General features: G+C 42.1%; 1 long non-coding RNA gene across 1 annotated transcript in view; it reads left to right on the top strand.

Moving 5' to 3' along the window:
* The window catches only part of LOC122410675 (uncharacterized), a 108,407-nt gene that overhangs the window by 84,372 nt on the left and 4,776 nt on the right, over positions 1–19,259 (top strand). The gene's annotated exons all lie outside the window — the stretch shown is intronic.

Here is a 19,259-nt window from a genome sequence, read left to right as displayed (position 1 = left end):
ATCCTCCGAAAACTCAGTATCAAAATTCCTCTTACGAAAAACAAGTCATTAATGGAGCGCGATTGAGAAATTCATTTTTCGACGAACTCTACGAAAAACGAGTAGCGGAGCAGAGGAATTTGAATGCGGAAAGAAAAAAAAAATTGCTCGGCCATGAAAAGCGAAATTGTTTCAACTTTTGTTTTCATATCTCCGCGCGTCGATAAATGTTCCGATTTTCCTGAAGAGAAGTTTGACTTTCAGAAGATTTGGCACATTCGACGAAACGCTTGTTTTCTCTTTTTGGGCGACGACAAGGAGTCGAGCTATGTATAAAGAGCTTACGATAAACTATTTCAATAGTGAAAGAATTTCGAGTCGTTCCCCGCGTCGTTGTGGAGCGTTGTTTTTTATCTGTTTATTTTTCTTTCAGTTCGTTTTTGCCGGAATAAAATTGTGGTGTTTTCCATAATCCTGGGGAGGCGCTCGAACGGCTTCGCTCTCCTTCCCTCTCCCGCTTTATCCGTCGGCCAATAATAGTTCGATCGCGTATTTCTCGTCGTCGTTGCGACCGAGCGAGAGAAACACACGCGTATAACAATCGAAGAAATTCTCGCTCGATCTCATGAAAGATTCAACGCTATAACTTTGAGAAATGAGTCGATTGAATCGATAAGCGATGCGGAGGGGCAAAAAAGGAGAAAAAAGTCCAAGGGGAAGAAAAAATTCGATACCCCGAGGAGAGGAGCGGGAAGAAATCGGCAGGGATCCACTCCTCCCACGCTCCGATGTAATGTAATCCGTATAAATAAAACGATAGTCGAGATATAATCCCCGGTAGCGTCTGCTCTTCCACTTTTCTCATTCTCCACTTTACTTTGCTCTCCTCCCTCTTCCTGGTGTTCCAACATACCTGGCATGATCGAGCAATTACGTAAATCCTTATCCGGATAAAGCCAAGTAGACGAATGAGATTTATCATATATACACGAGGACTAAAAAGGTGTTTTGACTCGTGCACTCGCCTCAAAGCCTTTAATCAAGTTTTATTTCATTTCGTTAATGCGTTAAGCTTTCCTCCGTCGCGTCACTACCAAGCTCCATGGCAAAAATGCACCTGAGAGACGAAATTCAAGAAAATGAATAAATCAGCAACGCCCTGGTGATTCATTGAGCGAAGATGCTTCCAGGGCGGTGACCGATGATTCCGATAACTCATAAAACCCTCCCCGAATTCCAGCCCCGTTTTCCAATCAAATTGAATCGTCGTTTATCGCCTCTCAAATTTTCGACCTACTTCCACGGTGAGTTTAGAAACTCGAATAAATCAAAAGCTCCCGTCTCCGAAGATAAATTCCTCCACACAAAAATGTAGAATTCGTTGCCGAGAGGATCGCGGAGCCGAATGAATTCCGAGGATTCGAGGAGATTACACGACCATAATGCGCTATAATTACGGAGTGTTGGCCAGGATAAACAAGAAAAAAGCGCTTGAAAATGGGTTGTGAGAAAAAAGTAGAAGCGACTGAAACCTTGAATGGGACGCTCCGGGTCGACCGGACTCTCCGCGTATCATCAAGGGAATCGGTTGAATCTCCCCGAACTCCCAGCATCCCTATATACAAAGATGCACATACAGTCAGAGGTCTAGCATCGTCTCGTCTGGCCTCGGCAGGGCGAAAGGATCTCCCGAGCAGGGGATTTCTCGCTCGACTTTGCCTCTCACTCTCGTTCCCGTTGAACCTTTCCCCGTGTATTCCCGTGCACGGAATCCCGCTCAGAAGGAGAGTCTCTCGCGACGTCTCGTCTCCACAGCCGAAGCTTTACCCAAACCACTTGGCTACGCGCGATTTATTGATCCACGCACGAATCCACCATAACAGAGAGACGAAACAAAAGGGAGCTAAACTCTCTCTTGTCACTATTCCACTGAAGCTACTCCCGGCTTTCAACATTCCAATAAAACCGATCAATCTTCCGCCAATATTTGTAATTCATTGAGATTTAGTCTGAACCGAAGGAAATTTAGTTACTGAAATTCCGGATTGTTTGATTAGCGATGGGAAAACGTTTTTTTCTCCCATCAGCAATTGCCGAGGGAAAGAATAATTTTTCTAATCCACAATTGCCTTGGTGCGGTCGTGAGAGGATGAGAAATTGGATGCTGAAAAAGAGAAATAAATTGAATGCCGATGCGAAGTTCGGGTGGGCTATGAAACGGTGAATTTGGAAATTCTCGTTTCAGAAAAAGCCAGTGGTGCGGGGCTGTATTAGCCCCAGGGATTCGGCTCTTCTCGTTAGAGTAATTAGAATTTTCAATAGAGTTTCTTTTGACGAAGTTAGAATGCGGAATGGAGAGACGGGTTTAAGGGATGCGCGAAGGGTCTCGAGAATTAGGAGAGTAAAAAAGGGAAGGAAAAAGGCACTTTTGAGAATGGAAGAAGGCCTCTGGGACAAAAAAGCTGAGATTGCGGAGGGACACAGGTTGAGAAATAGTGAGGAGAAGCGAGAGAGAAAAAAACGAAGCAGAGAAGGAGAGCTTATTTATAAGCCAGAGGGCGCGGGTGTAAGAAAGTTGCGGTTGATGCGAGCTCCGGAAGTTGTATAAAAAAATAGGAATAAAAGAAGTGAGGCACTGGCAGCAAAGTGGAGCTTGTAAAAATACGTCCGGGGCTTAATAAAGCCGTAACTTACAATTTATTCAAATATATGCTAACCGACATTATGGACGTTCTCCATTCAAATTGACGTTAAATCATATCGTCCGACAATTTACATGGACAAGGGCTGCAAGAGAGATAAAAATAACAGAGAAAATGAAAGCGAGACAAAAGTTCATTAGCAATGGGGGGAGGGACGAGAGAATAAAAAGGAATGAGGAAGAGGAATAAAGCAAAAGGAGCAAAGACTTTTTCCGAATAGACGAGCCAGGCCAGTCTCGATTCTCCATTTTTATTATCATTTTTCCATTAACGTGGAGAGTCGAGTAAAAATAAAATCTTATAAAAAGAGTGTACACATTCCTGACTCTCAATTGAGTTCTTATATGACCAATAAACTCTCGAGAGCAGCGCTCAGCTCAATTTATATGGAGGAAAAAAGAAGCAGTAGAAATTTAATTTTCATTTGAAATTTCTTCAAAACATCGACGAGAATTTCATGCGGATATTTTTATCAATGAAGCGAGCGCCTGAGGCTATTCGTGGGTCGAGTCCGTTCTAAGCTTGTTTAATAGAATTTCTGAAGGATCGCTTCGACACGATTCTCAAGAGATTTGTTATCGCGAGGTTCAAATTATTTTCGTCGCTGGTTATAATACGTATGGAAACTCGTCATAATGCCTACGAAAACTAACGAGTTCTCACCCATTGGGGAGATACGGAATTGCGAAACGATTGTACCTACAGACTGAGTTAACAGAGAGAGAGAGAGAGAGAAACCAAGAGGAAAATGAGAGGAGAGAATTGGGAGTTTCGCAATCGCAAAACGACGTTACGTTACGAATTAAGTGGCTCTTGAGGTCTAATTGCCTCACAGCTAGCCAGTTCCATTAGAGATTTAAATATTGATTTCTCGAGGCCTCTCTCGCGTCGGCTGTGTAACCAGCAATGCTCTCTCCTCGGTAATGGAATCTCAAAATCGAAGCTCCGCCTTCCGAATGGGAATTGAACTTTGGCTATTTTCATCCTATCAAATGTATGCGATCGACGATTCAGAAGCTTTCAACCGCGTATCGCTATGACCACTCGTTTCCCTTCGTTGTTTTACTTTCCCTTCAACTTCGATTGGCTTCTCCAAAAGCATCAAAAGTCTTGAAACATCAAAAGAGCCTGCAAATAATAAATAAGAAAATTTTTCACAAAATCATCACGAAAAATAGATTCTTCTTCGGCTCCTTGAATCCCGGAGATTCGGCATTCAATTTTTAAAAAACCAGACCCTATTCGATCTGCATTTTCTTACGTGGAATGAAGAACATCATGAGCTCTCAGTGTCACCGCCAACGCGCGGTGACGTCCCGTCTTGTTATTGATAACCAATATCCCTCGGCGACTGCTGCTGCTGCGAAGCCAGTGGGATGTGAGCGAGAGAATCTGAAAATCGTACACAAGTTTGGAACAGGCGTTTGGAGGAGGGAGGAAGACCGATAGACAGAGACGGAAATGGTGGGAAGGAGGAAGAAGACAGGAAAAAAAGTGTTTGAAAATAGGGGAGAAAAAAGAGATGAAGAGCTTGTCGTATTGGAAAATCATCGAGAGAAGGCTACAACAGTGAATCGTCGCGAGTCTCATCACTCAGCCTTCAACGCCATCGCTTTTCTCATCCTCCACACGACAACGCGTTTTGCTTTGAGGCAAGATCATCCCTCTCATCCGGATCCAGGCCTGAAGCCTTTCTTCTCCTTTCCCATTCTCTCTTACGCTTAAGCAAATATTCAACTATACCGAGCAATAGAATCACTCTTACAAGCACAATAAAATTCAAACGTTCTTTCAATATTTGACAAAGTTTGTAAGAGATTTCAAGAGTCGTCCAAATCACCGAAAGCATTTGAAAAACTCGAATCGAATTGCGATCCAAACTCGTTCAGGTAGTTCCAAGCACGAAACGATTTTCTTATGTCTTGAAATTTACACTGAGTTTAAATGGCTAGTCGACTGATACGCATTTCAAATTTTAACGGGTTCGTCTTATTGGTTATTGAAATAAACGTTTTTAAATATTTTAAAAAATACACAGGCTTATTGGAACTATGCGTAAAAAATCGTTCATCTTTCCATATAACGAATGAACGCTTCTTACGAAATTACGAAAAAGTACACAATACAATGAAGTGTATAATGAAGGTTTGGGAAAAAATTCGAGACGATTGTCTTACTAGTAATGAAGATATTTACCTTAAAGATTGAAAGAAATTGGTATTGAGCACTCGTATTTGTTTATTTCGGTATTATTTTTTTTCGTCTTGAGATTTGGTCCATTCCTGTCACAGCCTTCTGTCTTTTTATTAATACTTTTTTCTTGATCCATTTCCCGTTGTGTTCTCTTTCCGATTTTTTACATAAAAAACTATATTTTCGACAGGGACGAGTGAAATTTCGGGTTCAGTTAGTGATGGATCCCGATTAATGAATGGCTCGTAATTTCATTCGCTAAAAGATAAGTTTTGAAAAAACGTATTTACAATTTTTAGTGCTTATTATATCTTCAATTAGGAAGTAAAAATCGATCCAATTTAGACACCCATAAAATACGATCCTTCGGGCACCTTAACTATTGGAAAAATTCATTGAAAATGTTCTCGATACCAAACAAAAGTACCAGATAAAAAATCTCATTGCAAAAACAGAAAAAACGAATTTCCTTCTTACGCTAATTCCACGATAATTTATCGACCGAATAACCATAAAAGCCGATAATGACAATCAGCAACTAATACCAAACTGGCACGAAATATAAATTGCAACGATAAAAATCCATGAAATAAAACAACTAGGATGCTCTCGGCTAACTCGAGCGCTTTGAAGAAGCGTTTCATAAATTTTTCAAACCTTTAAATATTGACGCAAATGCATGTATGAGGAAGGGAAACATTCACGAAATCTAGTGGAAGGAGCCGTTAACACGCTCGCGAAACGTTTATTCTCCGCAGGACAGATCGAATATCACCCGTCACATCAATATTTGCTCTCGGTAGGGATACAGAAGGAGGCTGCGTTTTGCAGCACCCTTACAGAGGAGACGCGACGCTGAGAAAACCGTCAGACTTTTACCCGGTTGATCCGAGCAGTATTCGAGTTTCTGACATTTCCCTCCCTGCACACTTTTCTTTTCTCTCCGCATCTTTTTCCTACTTTTTCACCCTCTTGATACATCTTGTCACCCTACCTGATCGCCCAAAAGAGGAGATCGTCCCGAGGAGACCAGGGTAGAAACACGGAGAGCCGATCGAACCTTGCAGCCATGAAAATCGCTTATTCAAAGTGTATTACAGACCCTGGAAAGTCAGCCATCGAAAGTGGATTCCTAATTCTAGTTTTATCCAACTGTCGTTTCGCAGTCAAGTGTTTCTCGACGTTTCGACATTTTTGTTTCAAACTTTGAGCGCAAAAGTACGGTCGAAAGTGATGCAAATGTTGAAGAAGTGCTGAAGTACCTTTTCATGGAGTCGCGAGAGCAAGTTTTGAGGAACGCGCTCTAAAGTTTTTAATATTTCGCGGAATTTTCAGTTTTATAATAGCAAATATTGCAGATAGTAAAATGTACAAAACGTTGAGTGAATTTTACGGTGCGCATCACGTTTAAATGTCTTCGAATAAAATCGTTATTTTTTCATCTAAAAGTACGCAATTATCATTTTTTCGTGTAAATTCAAAAGCAGAAACTTCCCGTTAATTCTCATCGTCAACGATTTCCACTAGCTTCGCCAGGGTGTTATAGCAACCAAAAAATCAATTTCCCGAGTAAACACTCCTCATTCGTATCCTGTGACAGAAAGATGAGTTCGGCTGTTCCCTCGAGTGCGTCCGTCTTAAGAAAAGTAATAAATGAGAAAGTGAAGTAGTGAGAAAATAATGATAAATAATATAAATGTAATCCTCGTAATCCTGCGATGTAAGCAGAGCTCGGAGGGGCGACGGGGGAGGGAAGCCAGAACCCGAGAGCAGGTCCGTTTACGCACGGATGTTTTCTACTTACGAGAAAAAAGAGAGCGAGCTGTGTGTCCCATGAAGTAAAAATGTGAGGGGTCGGAGGGAGGCATGCAGGGCGAGGATATCGTTGTGCGTGTCCCGAGGACTTCTCCAGGGATTCCTACGAGATTATCGCCTCGCTCTCGTTTCCACCCTCGTTCGCTCGTGCTCTCGTGGACGTCTCGCGATATATACGTGTATACGTGCGCCTCGAGATGCTCAGGATAGCGCGGAAGACCAGACGTATATATCCAGGACACGTACGTACGGACTCTTACGTAAGCAAGCAAAATCCGGCACTTTAAACCTCCTGTATACTTCAACGACTTTAACCCCCTGGCGCAGGCTTCCCTGCGACTCTGTCGTTACTTCCCCGCCGCCGTGCTTCGCCACGTTTGTCGCCTTTAGCCCGGAAGATCTGGCATTCGGATAGGGAGAAAATTTCCAAAGACTGGAACAGAGCCGCAGCGTGTGGGCAAAACAAAACGGGCGAAAGCTCGAAAGCACTCGAGGAGGAATCGGGCAAGGTGGTAATACAAAAATGTGGGCGAACAATGGGAGAAGAGCGATTAGCTCGTTGCTCGAATTGCTTGCAAAGTAGGTGAAAAGGTTCAAGTATAAATTGAACGACACGAGAAGACGAGAGGCAGGGGCATGGAGGGGTATAGAAACGCGAGGATTTGGCTACTTCTGTGTGCAAAGTTGGGCAAAAGTTATGATAAACCCTCTAATATATTATCAGGTAGTATATTACGACGTCGGAAGGCTTGGCTTTAAAGCGCACTCCATGCTCTGTCTACAATGTAATGCTATACATAAATGAATATACTCGTATAGGTGGATGTAATCTAGCGTATATAAATATAAAGGATGTATGAAGCATACGTTTTCCCGGGGGCGGCGGGAATGAAATATGTTCCCGAAGAGAGAAAGGCGCGGAGGAGTAAAAGAGGGAGGGGAAGGTGAGAAAGCCGGAGAGTTAGGAGACGAGGCAAAGTCGCGACGGTGCTCAGCCTCCCGTGACGAAGTTCGTCACGGGCCACGGACACGACGACGGAGATCTTGAAATTGGAAGTGATCGATTATCGCGTTGGAAAGAGGGAGAAAGAATGATAAAAAAACAGGAGGAGAATACGACAGAAAAAAGTGTCTGGGGCGACGTTAAAAAAATAAGGTCACTTTCGGGCGTGTGTTTTGTATCGCGGAAATAAATCACTCTCGTTTTAACGCGAAATCGGAGGTGGTAGAGGGTTTCGAAAATTTTGAAAAGCCCTGAAAATTGACAAAAAACTAAGGCGCACCGTGGCAGAGGGCATAAGGGAAGAGTTTTTCTTTCGTTCCCTCTTTCCCTCCCCTCGGCAAACTCTTTCTTCTCTTTTTTGCATTCACGTATAACTGAGAGTGGCACTTTACATAGTAAATAGACATTTCTATTCCGTTTGCATCCGGTTCGAGGCTGTTCGGACCGAAGCAAAGTCGTTTAGTCACTTTTTTTCTCTCTTTTTTCTTATTTTGCACTCTTTTTTTCATTCTCCCAATCCCCTCCTCCTGCTCTCTCACTCCCGGTCGCTGTAACACGCGCCCCCTCGCCTCTAATACCCTATAAGGCAAGATACATACGCACGCGTTTGTATATTACTGTATGCCAATACTGCTCACATGGGGCCAACAGGGTTGAGGAAAAATTGAGAGGTCGCGCACTAGATTGAATCACAATACTCGCTTCTCGAACGATCAACCTTCCAGTACCTGCTTTTTCCACCTTTTTTACCCCCGCCCCTCTCCGCTCGCGTTCCAACCCCTTTTTTCCTCCACTCTCTTCCCTTCCAAACTAATCCCTCTTCGTGTCTACGTGAACAGCCAACGTGTGCACAAAATGGACCATGTTCGTCATTTTTCTAGGCGTTTTTGCCCATTTTCAAGCCTCTTATCGTGAGATTCGAACGAAAAAATCGATTGCAGATTAATTGGAAGGAAAATCATTGAATTTGGAGCTGAAGATTCTCGATCAGGATTGCCAGCAAATGGCAAACATCGAGGATCAAAAAATGTTGAGAAAAGTTACCAAAATTCATGGATTTGAACATTTTTTAATTTGAATCTCAATGAAAAGTTTAGTAACGGAAAGAAAGAGCTGCAGCCACCGAACAATAGTTTTTGAATCTTTTCTCGAACACAAAAATTCGGCATAATATTTAAATAAGACGTTTCACTACCCGAAATTCTTACGTTTGAATAAAATATTTAGGATCGTCAATGAACATAAAGATTCCCTTGCTTCCCCGACATTCCATTTTGCCTCGATTCCCATGTATATATTCATCCAAATATATACGCAGGAACACTCTCTATTCAGAGTCCCTCGGTAACTTGCGTACGTGCGTTTACGTACGTGACGAGCTGCACGACACAAACCTGAGCTCGTCGAATCAATGTCTGCCTAGTCAACGTCAGCGAAACGAGATTGCTCCAATAGCAATATTGTCGAATGGATAAGACGATGAGATGAATCTGAAAAACTCGACTCCCCAACCCCCGTGACATTTAAATCGACTAGAGAGAAAGCCTTGGGTCGACTTTTTTTATTCGATGTCAATTGAGCCTCGAGCAAGAAGTCAATACGATGAAAAATTTATCATTTTGCCTTAATGAAAATCGTGCCTGTAATTAGATTGCTGGTGCTCCCACCGACGAGGATGCTCGCGTCCTCGATCACGGCAGTTCAATCAAACATGGCACAAAAAAAAAGACATTCGATCAAATTCCATTGATGAGGCTTAATCAATTGAATTTTTTCAAAGAGGATTCATGAAAATTTCAATCAATCACCATTCATTTCCAGCGCCTGAAATTCCCCTGAAAATATCTTCCCGAAAAATGAAACTCGAGACCGAAATAGTCACGCACACAACCCCAAAACCTTCTCAATTAATGTCAACTTTTATCAATTGCTCCAGTTCGCCACGAATTTCTCCGTGTCTCTCTCCCCGATCGCTCGTGATCCCCATCCGGAGGAAAAAAGAGAGAAATAAAAAGGCAAGTAATATAGGATCGCGAGATCGATTTAATGAAAAATTCGAAAGATGTCCAATATACATATAAACGAGGCGGGAATTCGACCGCAAAACCGGAAATGAGAACTACCAGTCTCTGCTTCATGGAACCCTCTCTCCTTCCCGCGCTCTTCGCGTGCAAGCTTTTCCAGCTGTATAACGAACGAGGCTCTCTCTCTTCCTCTTCCCCCGGGCAATGGCACATTACCGTTTTGGCCATTTGCCCTCGTCGGTGGCGCGTTCCCTTTCTCTCGTGGACAAAACCTCTACAGGACGTTCCATCGAGTGGTTCATTCTCAAAACGTTCGGTCCGAGGTCGTCCATCGAATCGAATCTTTTGGACTGCGCTCTTCCGATCGATTCTCATTTGAAAACGTTTCGAAATAATTGACAGCGAATGAATTGTCAAAAAACTGGTCCGTCGTTGTGAATCCGAGCTCAAGTTCCGATTCATTGAGAAAACTCTGATGAGAGATTTGATCCAGAGCTCAATTTGTGTTGAGGGGGAATATAAGAGTGGGAAAAAAAAGAAAGAACTTGGGCGCAGAAGAGCTTCTGCATGGTCCAGGGATAGCAGAATAATCGGTAAGAACTTGTTTTATGTTAATATTTAAGTTACATCGTTGAATTTCATCGTCTCAGAAGTTTAAACCCGTTTTTCTCGAAAGCATGTTTTTTGACCTGGCTGACAGGACAACACTGTCAAATTTTGTCCAATCTACTTCGGTCAAAGAGGATTCTCTTCAGAAAACTTATCGCTATCGTCGCATCGTAGAGTTTTTCTTAATTGTTTACTTTTTTTTAATAACAATTGACTGCAAAATTTTTGTGTAAGACTCGATTTTTTTTCAAATGGTCGTCGCCATTCTTTTTCTAATCAAAATTTTTCAATTTCCTGCGATGCTGCCACAGCAGTACTATTATAATTTAATAATCTTTTTGAATTTTTTATTTCAGATGCTTGGCTGCTAATAACAACCGTCGGGAAGTCTTTGTGAGACGCCATTTTGCGAGCGCTCCTCTCCTTAATAAAATGTACTAAGATAAAAAGAAATTTCCTCATATACTTTATTACTTCTAGAATGAATACACAAAATTTCAAAAAATTTGATCTAGACGTTTTTTCAAAAAAAAAATCCCAAAAAATGCCTCATTTTTCAGCTTGTCACACTGACACTCCCCTTAAATATTCATAATGTAACACCCTGTATATGGACGACAACGACACCTGAAACAGGCTAGGATGTGAGACGTACTTTTGAGCCGATTTTCCTGAGCGGAAAAGACCACCCGTAGCGAGGTTACGGTTCTCCCGTCCGCTCTTCCGCTCTCCGTCTCTCTCTATTCCTTCCTTTTTCTCTCACTCTCTCACAACATCGTCGTTTCATCCACGCTTTGATAGCTCCTACGTTTCTCAAACACGTGGTTGGGCCAGAAGGCTCTTTTATTGCGCCATCATTTACGATTCCGGATGTAACAGGCCGCAAGATTACCGATTTGTCAATTAGCCAGCACCAGGCGAATTAATTTATTTATGGCCGGGGCGAGCTGGATATACACGGAAGGTTCAGGGCCCCCAAAAATTCTATATTTTAAACCTGGACGTCGAACGAATCTCGTTCATTTTTCCCCGAGCATCTTCCATCGGCTTTTTGCCAAATGGGGTGGCTCCGAAAAAATCGAATAAATAAAGGAAGCAAAAGCGAAGCTGCCAACGATCTCGCGCCATTTTTTCTTCTCAGTAGTTCTTTCGCAAGAGCTTCGTTACTGTTTTTTCGCTCGCTCGCTAATTCTGATATAGCGACGTGATAATGAAGTTATATACCACCGCCAGTCTTCCGCTGGAGGCGGTGAATAATTAAACCACCCCCCCCCCCCACATTTATTTATTAGCTTCGCCCACAAAAAATTATTGCTCTCTTCGTTTGTATCCGCTCGGCTTCTTCATTTTTCCCATTTTCGAAAATGATTTTCGCAGTCGCTTTTCTCCCCTGAACATTCTCACACTTCCACGGAGTTCGAAAATTTGAATTTTCGAAATAACTACGAAAAATCAACAATTGAAAGTCGCAACGACGAGGAGAAATGAAAGAGTTTTAATTCATATGAAAATATTCGAAAACGAAGTGTATTTTCGATCCGTAACGATGAAATTTCCATTTCGTCGTTATCGATTCGCTTACAGCTATATTTAATTGGGGATATTTTCGTTTGGGGTTAATTTCGTTCGGGGATATTTTCGTCTAGGGTTATCGTCGTTTGAGGATATTTTCGGTCAGGGATATTTTCGTTTCGGGTTATTTTCGTTTGGGGATATTTTCGCTCGGGGATATGTGAAACAGGTTTCAAACCTTTGGAGGTCATTTTTTCGATTGTAGAAATTTTTCAAATATTTCGATCTTTGGAATGTTTCCATAGTCTACTGCCTTTGAAAAATTTTGTTTTTTCGGTCACTACTACAACTTTGTCTCATTCGACTCAGAATCGCTTGAAACATGCTTTAAATCCATCGTTGGAGGACATTTTTAAATTTTTGAAATTTTCGAACCTTGAAGATTTTACATAGTCTATTGCCTTCGAAAATTTGTTTTTTTTCGGTCACTACAACTTTGTCTCATTCGACTCAGAATCGCGTGAAACATGTTTCGAACCCATATTTGGAGGTCATTTTTTTGATTTTTCAAATATTCGAAAATTTTCGAACATTAGCAACTTTTCATAGTCTATTGCCTTCCACAATTTTTTTTTTCCGGTCGCTACAAATTTGTCTCATTCGACTCAGAATCACGTAAAACATGTTTTAAATCCATCGTTGGAGGACATTTTTAAATTTTTGAAATTTTCGAAATTTTTCAAAATTTTCGAACCTTGAAGATTTTACATAGTCTATTGCCTTCGAAAATTTGTTTTTTTTCGGTCACTACAACTTTGTCTCATTCGACTCAGAATCGCGTGAAACATGTTTCGAACCCATATTTGGAGGTCATTTTTTTGATTTTTCAAATATTCGAAAATTTTCGAACATTAGCAACTTTTCATAGTCTATTGCCTTCCACAATTTTTTTTTCCGGTCGCTAAAAATTTGTCTCATTCAACTCAGAATCACGTAAAACATGTTTTAAACGCATCGTGGGAGGTCGTTTTTTGATTTTTGAAATTTTCAAAAATTAAAAAAATTTTCGAACCTTGACAATTTTTCATAGTCTACTACCTTCGAAATTTTTTTTTCGGTCGGTACAACTTTGTCTCATTCGACTCGTGAATCGAATCGCGTGAAACATGTTTGAAATCCATAGTTGGAGATCATTTTTAAAATTTTCGGGGTTATTCTCGTTTGCGGATATTTTGGGTCAGGATTATATTCGTTTGAAGTTATTTCCGGTCGGGGATATTTTCGTTTAGGGTTATTTTCGTTTGGGGTTTTTTCGTTTGAGGATATTTTCGGTCGGGGATATTTTGTTCGGAGATATTTTCATTTAGAGATATTTTCGTTTGGGGTTATTTTCGTTCGTGGATATTTTCGTCTGGAGTTATTGTTGTTTGGGAATATTTTCATTTGGGGATATTTTCGCCCGGGGATATTTTCGTTTCGGGATATTTGCGTATGGGATTATTTTAGTTTGGGGATATTTTCGCCAGGGGATATTTTCGTTTGGGCATATTTTGGATTAGGGATATTATCGTTTGGGGAGATTTTTGCCCGGGGATATTTTGGCCCAGGGATATTTTGGCCCGGGGATATTTTAGCCAGGGGATATTTTGACCAGGGAATATTTAAGCCAGGGGATATTTGGGCCAGTAATATTTTCGTTCGGGATTATTTTCGTTTGGGGATATTTTCGCTCGGGGATATTTCCGTTTCGGGTTTATTCTTGCTCGGAGATATTTTCGTGTAGGTATAACGAAAGGCGTTTTCATTTTGGGAAATGGAGGATTCGTGGTAAATTGGATCACGAGATCGATTCAGATTTCGAGATGAAATTGCTTCCATTGTTAGGGTGGACGATTCGCAGGAAAATTCGAACCGCGACGAGTTATATCGACTGATCCATAGATATAGAGGGAGGAGAGATGACTTTTGTGGCGGTAAAATGCATGCATTAGCACGTACAACGATGGGAAACGATTTAACGCGGACACGGGGACCGAAACTCAGTGGTCACACTCCAGGGAAGCCCAGTCTACTGCCCATATCGCATGGGAAAAGTGATGGAAAAAGGAGAAGGCGGACGAAGAGCGAGAGAGAAAGAGAGTGAGATTGAAGTGGAATAACCGCGACGAGATGGCGAGCCCGACCTCGCACGCCCCTTCACATCCTTTTCCTCCCGTTTAATGCAAAAGGCTCTCTCCTGGCGTCCTTCAGCCAATTCGCACCTCGCCAAGAACCTCACCGTAAATTCTATGCGATCGAAAACGCGTGTGGTCACGTGGTCGGCCGCAGGTCATGGGTGAACGTCAGCACGACGGAGTTTTATCCTTTTGACATGAATAGCTTCATAATGAGTGTATTAATGGCCCAAATTTCGGTGGAAGCAGAAATAGCTTTTTGTGGGAGAGCAACATAACTCGAATCCTGAGAATCGCATTTTTTATCGTCGAGTATCGACGGTCGTTGTCGTTGGAAGTTTCACTTTCAAATTTTTTTATGCTGGCAGATCGGACTTCGAATGAGATTCAAGTGATTTGAAGCAACTGCACTATCCTCAGTTCGATCGATTTGTTGAGAAAGATTATTCCACAGCCTCTGTTTGGAGCAACAGAAAAATCAACAGTAACGAATTCGAGTTTATTTGTACAAGGGTTTAATGAACTATCAGAGGAATTTAGTGTAATAGTAAATTTGAAAGTGAAACGACGCGTGACGAGACAGCTATGACACTGGGAAGCGATTGCAGACTTTGAGCCTGATCTCCCTCCATCCCAAAACTTGGTCTAACGGCAAGCGAAACACAAAGTTTGTCACACACGTGGTTTGCAAACTTGATATAAAGCCTCTATCATTTTCGTGCTTGGCTCTCTCTCTCTCTCTCTCTCTCGCTCTTTAATAAAGGGCGATCGTCAGCATGTCCATTCCTGTCGCCCTGCGATCCACGGTTTCGTCCAAGCGTGTTTCTCGTGCAGCCTCGATTATTTTCGTTCTCCCAAAGGGTCTTGTTTGACTCGTGATGAAAAGCAAAGTGTCATTATCGACGTGGAGGTTGAGAGAATTTGAAAATCCACATTTGGAGGACTTGCGTTTGAATATACAGACAAAGTGAGTAAAATAAAACATTAATTTCCATAAAATTGAGAATTAAAAATTTTTTATAGTAATTTTTTTACAGCTTTAATTGTTCATCTTTTATTTATTTTAACTTAATAATTAAAGACAAAGGAGAGAGAAGTAACAGAGAGGATATTATGGACGAATAGGGAAAATGAAGGGTGATAATAAAGCTGAGAAAGAGAAGGAAGGAGAAAGTCGAGCGAGGAGTACGAGTATAAAGAATAGGAATGTTTTTTTATTTTTTACTTTAAACCACTGAATAAAGTATGAGGGAGAAGAGAGGGGGATGTGCATAAAATATTCTGAAGCCTAAAAGGCAATAATGGCTTTAATAAATAATAAAAAAAGAACTTAATAATCAATTTCTTTTAATTAATTTAAAATATAAACTTTAATAATTCAATTAACAATATGAATACTTTCTATTTATTTTATTAGAATTTTTATTGAATAATTTTCTATTTAAATAAAAATTTTACATAAAAAGTAATATTAAAAGTTTAGTTTTTTTTTTAATTTAATTTATAAGAAATAAATATAAATCTGAAATATTTCAAAATCAAATAAATTTTTAATCCGACGAGGAAAGCTCTGAATACAAAAAATCCCAACGCTCTCGATTATACTCATTTTTTATTAATAAAAAGAGGGCCAAGATGCCACGAAATCAAGTAACACTTGAGCTCAGAAATGAAGGGTGGAAAAATAAAATGTTTCATAAACGGGCCCTTATGTTTTATCGTGAAATATTTCTGACATTTCATCTCTCGGGCTCCTGCTCTTTATTTTTCTTTATCATTCTTTATGGGCAGGAAAAATGGTAGAAAAGCTTGTCGCGACGGACTCGAGGCACTCGAGGCAACGGCCATCGAGAGGGAAAGTGGCGAGAGGCAGAGGGAGGATTCGAATAGATTATTCTCGAGGGTTCGTCGCCCGGGAGCGGAGACAATTTAAGGCCGTGCAAAAATCGAGCATCGAGCGACGCAACGCGCTGGCAGGTCCGATATCGCGGATGGTGGTCACGCCGCGTCACCCTCTTCGGGACAGATAAAGCCTCCAAGTGATTTCGCAGTGGGACAGAGACATTCTGCTCTCTGTTGTTCTACACACAGCCCACTTTCATCCCCAAAAAAAATACTTTATTCTTCTTTTCCTCGGGCTCGCTCGTCCTCGCATTCTCTTTCAAAATATTTCTCCCTCTTCACGTTCGCCTCCTGGCCCTCGATAACGCCGGGAATCAAATTTTTTTTCTTTCATTACAGCCAATTTTTTCGCACGTGCCTTGTGTTTCTTCTGTCCGAAATTTCTCGCCCGAAATCCTCTATTTATAAAGGCTCTTTCACGCCAACTGGAAATCGTGCGTCGAATAATTTCCGAGAGCTTCAAGCTCTCGTACGAACCGTTCTTTCTCATTCGTAATTGGCCGGGCAGACGAATTTCAAATAAATGTGAAATTCCTTTATCACGAAATCTTTGATCAAAAAAACGGCGCATCGTCGACGCTCCTGCGACAGAATTTCGTCCCCGTTTCGAAACAATGACGAAAAAAGAAAATATTCGCGATGACGAGGCCGCGACGAAGCGCCTCGAGTCTCAAAAATGGAATGGCTTTTGCGACGCATGGCCCCCTGACTTTTAATATCCGATATGCGTGGCGTTTGATGCCCCGAGATCAGGCCGCTCTCTCTTCATTTCAGTGCTGGAGCACGCGTTTTTATTTATTTTCTCCATAAAGTGTTGCCACTCTGTCCGAAAGCTCAATCCCATTGCAGCCCCGCGCAGCGTTTCTCTTGAAGGATATATTACTCGTACTTCACCGAAGAGACATACACGAGTGTATATAAACATATAGGGAATGTGAGAACATAAAGTTGGATGTGTGTGTGTGTACCCAAAGGAGCATCGTCTTTATTATAGCACGCTCGAAAAGAGCCACGACGAAACTCTCCGGTGAGTTTGATGTCTCTCTTCGTTGTGCTTTTCTCGCAGAGTCTGTTCGCAATAAATTGCGTTCTTTTCTCTCGAAGAAACGTTTAAACCTCGCTGGGCATACAATGTATAGGTTCGAGTATCGGAGTATGTGCGTCGGTGTGTTTGGCCGATCGGAGAAAATCGTCCGCTCTTCCGGCCAAGAAGAAGAAGAAGAAGAAGAAGAAGAAGCAAAAAAAGAAGTAGAAAAAAAAACAAAAACTTCTTTCCTTCTTTTCTTTTTGCCCCGTAGCCTCTCGCGACGAGGGTGCAAACAAACGTGGAAAAGAGCGCGTCCCTCCTGCAATCACACACGTTCAGGTATGAGGGTGCGGGCTTGCTCTGTAGATGTCAAATGAGATGGCGCGCTCTTCCGCCCCTTGGAGCGACGGAAGGGCGTATCAAGTGGCAGCAGCCTGCCATTTTGTGGCCTTCCGGAGGCGCCCGATCCGAATCCACTTTTTATATGTGTATGTACAGAAAGTATGTAATCACCAAGGGCATATCAGCCCGATAAAGGGAGGACAAAAGAGAAAAAAAAGGCTGGTAATCCCAACGTTTGCCAATTGCCCAAGATATACTCCCCTCTTCTCCGGCCCACTCCCCCGAAGAACCAACGCAATTTGTCTTGCCTCCACCCGCCCCCGCACCCGCTGAGTTACTTTTCCCTCCGACAAACCTCCCGCCGTAGCCTGCTCCTGCTGCCTCTCCAATCCCACAGGATATTTCCCAAGGAAACTGAGAAAGAGAGAAAAGCGGCGTGATGAACGAGCGGGTTTCGTGTGCTTAGCCACGGGGTGCTAAATTAGCTGAAAACTATCAGCACCCATCCCAACCTCCCCGCCGCATTCCTCCAAGCTTTTCTGCCTCTGCGCGCGCGTACCGCTCTATTTCTTCATTGCCCTCTCGGATATTCCAACTCCGTATCACTTTCGATCTCATATTTCATGATGCCACTGAAACGAATATCGCCGGCTGAGAAAGGGATTCTGTCACTCGAATTTCTCGTGGACACGCATCTCTTCGGAACTTCTGTCGACGTCCGTCACACACGTTTTTTATGGAGCTTCCACGAAATTCGGCCAAAGAAGTGTTCAACTTGGGGTTTGGAGATCGAAATGAAAGACTCGAGGGGAGGAAGACGGAAGATGCGAGTTGAGGGAGAATTTTGCAGTAGTTTTCTCCGCACTTGGACGTACAAATGCTCGTGGATACTCGAATTTTATTGAATCGCGACCGCTCATTGGCAATCAGCCAAAAAACGAAGGACAGAGGAGAGAAAGCGAGTGAAGAGACTCGATTTAGTGTCAGTAAATATATACGAACATGTTTATGGAATCGGAAGATCGATTTTATTGTTGAAGGGAAAATAAGATTGAGCCGCGAGACCAAGAGGCGCCGGCTGAGACGATCGAGAAGCTATAAAAGATGGCATCCCCGAAAAGGAGAGACGGAAAAAACGGTATAACGGCCCGTGAAGATAACCACGCGTCTCATAAATACAAAGAGTGAGTAAAATAAAGGAAGGGGGTGAGAAAACTACCCCTAGTCACGCGGCGCCAGTTCCACGGCCACGAGTAATGCCTACAAAGACAGTCTTCGCTGCTTTTCTTTCTCCTGCGTTACTCCCCCTCGCTTTTTCTTCGTCCCTCTCGTTGCTAGTTTATCTCGCCGACGTGAGTTGTTGCGGAGATGCGAAAAAGTATAAGAGCGCGGGAGGGATTCCTCGAGGGGGAGCAACGATAAGGGCTGGCGAGTGAACGGTCATTTCGCCAAAGTTCATTCTTCTCTTGTTTCGCGCACCAACGAAAACTCGCGGCTTATTTCGAGAGAGAGAGAGAGAAAAAAAACGCATGAAAACGGCACGGAGTGAGAAAAAAAATCGACTCGGCTCGTCAACGAAAACACATTCGAAGTCAATTTTAAGGCAGACGAATTTTTAAGAGCCTCGTGACACTGAACGTGAGATTCTTCAAGACCGGTCGATCGGTTACAGAAAAAGCTCCGTCAGCGGACGAGCGACGATGGCAAATATTCGCTGACCAAACAGTTTTGTAATCGGTTGAATCATGACGAAGAATTTCACTTTCGAAAATTCAAAAAAAATCACGAAATCCTTTCCGATTCGTAAAAGAAAAAAATTCGTTTGTTCAACAAAATGCATTTGCAGAGGAAAATCTAGTGGATTCAACTGTTTTTTATTTTTCAATGACAATGAGTTTGAAAGCTGAAAATATTAAAAACGACATTTTTACAAAACCATCAATTGATAAATGCAAATCTCCGCGATGACACATTTTC

This window comes from Venturia canescens, chromosome 5 (assembly GCF_019457755.1).
Source record: "Venturia canescens isolate UGA chromosome 5, ASM1945775v1, whole genome shotgun sequence".
NCBI lineage: Eukaryota > Metazoa > Arthropoda > Insecta > Hymenoptera > Ichneumonidae > Venturia > Venturia canescens.
This window is presented reverse-complemented; position numbering and strand designations above follow the sequence as displayed.